The 4,035-nt window shown below is 41.3% G+C and overlaps 1 protein-coding gene across 3 annotated transcripts in view; it reads right to left on the bottom strand.

Annotated features, from left to right (window-relative positions):
• SNRK (SNF related kinase) overlaps positions 1–2,642 on the bottom strand; it is a 65,424-nt gene extending 62,782 nt beyond the window's left edge. Inside the window, exon 1 of one of the 3 annotated variants that reach the window (XM_006030270.3) lies at positions 2,559–2,642. The gene's annotated coding sequence lies outside the window, so the exon portion shown is untranslated. Of the gene's footprint in view, positions 1–877; positions 901–1,459; positions 1,611–2,558 lie in introns of those variants that run through there. The other 2 variants (XM_006030269.3, XM_006030271.3) reach the window with 2 other exon arrangements.
• Positions 2,643–4,035: the final 1,393 nt, after the last annotated feature.

Below are 4,035 nucleotides of genomic sequence, written 5' to 3'. Positions count from 1 at the left end.
TGGCGGGAAGGAAGGGCAGGAAGCGGGGGGAGGGGCACTAGGGCAGGGGTGAGGCACTGGGGGAGGGGCTGTATCCACCCCTCGTGGGGTGCTTCCTGGAGTCGGGGCTGCTTTCCTCATAGTGGGTGCGAGGGGTGTTTCAAGTATTAAGACTCTGGTCAGGGACACTGCAAATAATAACAATAATTATTATCTTATAATAGTCTTACTATTATTATTATTTGAATCACCCCTTGCTCCCACTCCCATTATTAATAATTCATTGTTATTAATAATAATAGTAATATTAAATCATTTAAAAGCATTTATTTCATATCTAGAGGTAGAAAACTAGCATGGTGTATATTTCCTGTTGTCAGGGAAAATGCAAATCATTATTCTTATTATTTATAATGCTTTAAATTTAAATAACTCATTTCATATCTAGAGATAGAAAACTGTAGCATGGTGTATATTTCCTGTTGTCAGGGAAAATGCAAATAATTTTTATTATTATTAATATTTATAATAATATTAAAGAATAATTTTAAATTACTTGTTCATTTCATACCTATAAATAGATAACTGTAGTATGATACATATATCCTCTTGTCAGGGAAATTACAAATAATAAGGAGTATTATTATTTATAATGATATTTAATAATTCAAAGTTACTACTCACTTCACATGTATAGATAGATAACTATAACAGCATATGTTACCTATGTGTTATGTGATATACATACTGTATAGAATAGTTCCTATATATATTACAGCAGCATTATATTATGTTACGTATTGGATTATATCACAGCATCAGAACATAAAAATATAAATGATACAATTATTTCATAAATATATACATAAAATATTAATGGAATGGCCGTCACACTAACCGATTAGGGCATAAACCAACACAGCGTTGGCTGCCTGCTGGGCTAATTCTGTGCTATCTGAGCTTCAGCTAATCATCTCCATGGGGGTGGTAAATCGGAAGGAAGTCCACTTAAGTCAGTTTAAATGTCGACATTGTTCAATATTTCAGGCAGAAGGCAAGGTAGAGATGCACCTATTAGACCAATATATTTCACATCACAGAAGAAAGTAGTGGAGGAAGGAAAGGAAAGGGTAGCACCAAAGCCCCAGGTCCCATTGTGTGGATTTCCATACAGACACAGAAAACAGAAAGAAAGGACTAGAGTGAGTGAACTAGTCTCCTAGTGTAGATCCTAGTAAAGGTCTAGTCTCTTCTGGATGTCCTACACAGATAGTGCTTGGTTTATAGAAGCTTGCGGTAAGGAGCAATATGTCCCCTGCCTGAGGAGCAGAATGAAGAGGTGAGGATAAAGATGGATGAAATAATTAGGTCAAAGGAAAGGGTGGATAAATGAAGGGATGAGGTAGTGTAGTAAGAGGAAATGAGGAGGGACTGAGGCTTCAGGGTGTTTGAAAAAACAACACCCTTGCACTTAGTGTACCTGTGTAGAGAGAGAGCATCGATTTTTCTACTGCAGTATCCAACACAGGCAGATTAATGTCTGGGCCCAGGGGCCCCAACCTTGGAGTGGACAAAACCAGTGGCCAGGCTGGGTGGAAGGCTGTGGGTTCTGGGTGCCAGTTGACAGGAGCCGCTGCAGCCAGACTGAGCCTCAGCAGGACAAGGGGCCATTCATAGAGTCAGTCCACACTGCTTGCACCTGGCAGGCAGCGGCTCTGCACCTATGGTGCAGCTGCAGGGCAGGCTGAGGCTTAGGGCGGGCCCTGACCAATGAATCTTATTTCACCCCTGGTCCAACAGCTGATACTGGACTGAAGATAGTGAAAGAATTCCAGGCAATATCAGTAGGAGCGTTCAGGCTCCTAGATGCAGAAAAGTGAGAGAGAAAGTGAACAAGTGTCTATCTGAAATGTTGTTAACAAAAGGTAGAAAAAGAAAACTTCATGACCTTTTAGAAAGGAAACAGATGGTAGCAATAACACCTCGCTGCGTAGTAGCCTGCCTCTGAATTACCTCTGGCCAATCAGAACAAATGGCAGAGAGGAAAAAACCTCAGGCATGCATGCAAAAGCTCACTTCTACAGAGATGCTTGATATAAGTAGCTCTAAAAAAATGCGGCTTTCTGTTTCTCTCCTGCTATGACAAAACTTACGTAGTATGTTATTTCATTAAAACATTACAGGGCATTGTTACACACAGGCTAGGACATGGCCCCGGGCGCTTTTATTAGCTAGCCACACTAATTAAAAGCTCCCAAGCATCATATGTATCAATGTCCCCACACTGAAAAAATGGCAGCAGCAGGGGCAACGCGTAGGGGGTGCACGTGGGTGCATGTGCACCCCCTGAGCGTGGCAGTGCACCCTCTACAAAAAAGCACTGTCAGCAGTGCCTGTGGCCGGTTGCCTCACCATGCTCCCCACCAGTGCTGTCGGTGGTGACTGCGGGCAGTCAGCGATCCCCGCCAGCTGCTGCTGACACTGCTGGCAGCATCTGCAGGTGGTTGCTGAATCCTGGTTGGCACTCGCCGCCACCACCCTCCCTGCTGCAGACAGCGTCTGTGGGAGCTCCCACTTACCACAGCCGTGCTCCAGCCGCCGCTGTGCCCCTCCAGCCACTGGGGGCATGCATCGTTTATGGGCGACAGGGCACTTTCGAATAAAGCTCACTGAAAGATGGCATGGGGTGCTTTGAACCAAAGCTCATTGAACATGCTTTAGTTCAAAGTGCCCTGCCGCCATTTTTTCAGCGCGGGGACACTGATACATGTGATTTCCTGTGAATTGGAGCATGCTCCCTGCATGTCTATAGGAGCCCATAGATTCATAGATGTTAAGGCTACAGGACCCCTAGAAATGCCTCCTAATAAGCTAATTTTAGCCTTTAACACAAGGCTTTGGATTTCATGCAGAAGTTTCTGTACTGAGCTTAATAAATTGTGGGCAAACTTGAATATATTTTTCAGAAAGAGTTATTAAATTGAAGTTGTGTGAGCATATTAAAGGAAAAGGACTCAATATTTTTATAACAATTTCAGGGTATAAGGAAATATTCCAAATAATATACCAGGCTTTGGCCATTATAATCTCAAGATGCAATACATTCCATTTATTCAATAATCTTCATCAAAATTAGGAATTTCTCCCTTTTCATCAGCATTTACTACAGTTAACAGACCTGTTACAGCATTTTACAACAATGGGGCACAGTGTTGAGTTCAGCACAATCACACCAACATAAAACTGAAGTCACAGGTTGAAGAGGCCCATTGTCTGGCTGCCTGGCACCATTGTGTTCTCAGTCTGGAGTCCTGAGTCGTCTTAGAAGGACAAGCATGCCCCAATCTGATTGCTTACAAAGCCACATGGAACCTCCAGTGTATTGTTTACTAGGAGACTGCTGTAGTTTGTGCTTACTGCTTTTCTAGTTAATAAATAGTGGTATTATGATTGCTGTTTCCTTTTTTTCTCCTAGATTTCTTTTCCTTTTTCATTTCTGAAAAGAGAGCATATTCTTACAGAGGGTACATATGCTTGAAAGTTATAAAAATCCATCCATGCAAAGTGAATAAAATCTTTCTGCAACAGATATTTGGCCTATTTGTTTTTTTTGTAGCTGCTAGAGATATAATAAACTGCCTTATTTCTGTACAACAGCCTAACAGATTGGCATGGTTCAATGTACATTGCTGCAGCATGATTACATTAGACGTGTGCGAGAGAGAGTGTGGGTGAGAGGCCTTTCTTACTAAAATATTTTTAATATGTTATCATAATTGCTCCGAAAACTACAGTATAACTATTGGGATTTACAACATTTTTGTCATTCTTATAGAATAACATATTATTTTTATTTAATATAGTAACATGATGTTTGCAAAGGAATGAATGAGATTTTAAAAAAGGTGAGAAAGGCAGGTGTCTATATGAAACTGAGAGTCAGACCCTGTGTATGTACTAAATATGTCTATGCTGCAGTCACATTAGTGACTGCAGCATAGTATAGACATACCCAAGCTAGCTTTAAACTGTGTAACTGGTACCAGCAGGAGTCTA

This window comes from Alligator sinensis, unplaced genomic scaffold (assembly GCF_000455745.1).
Source record: "Alligator sinensis unplaced genomic scaffold, ASM45574v1 scaffold279_1, whole genome shotgun sequence".
Lineage (NCBI taxonomy): Eukaryota > Metazoa > Chordata > Crocodylia > Alligatoridae > Alligator > Alligator sinensis.
This window is presented reverse-complemented; position numbering and strand designations above follow the sequence as displayed.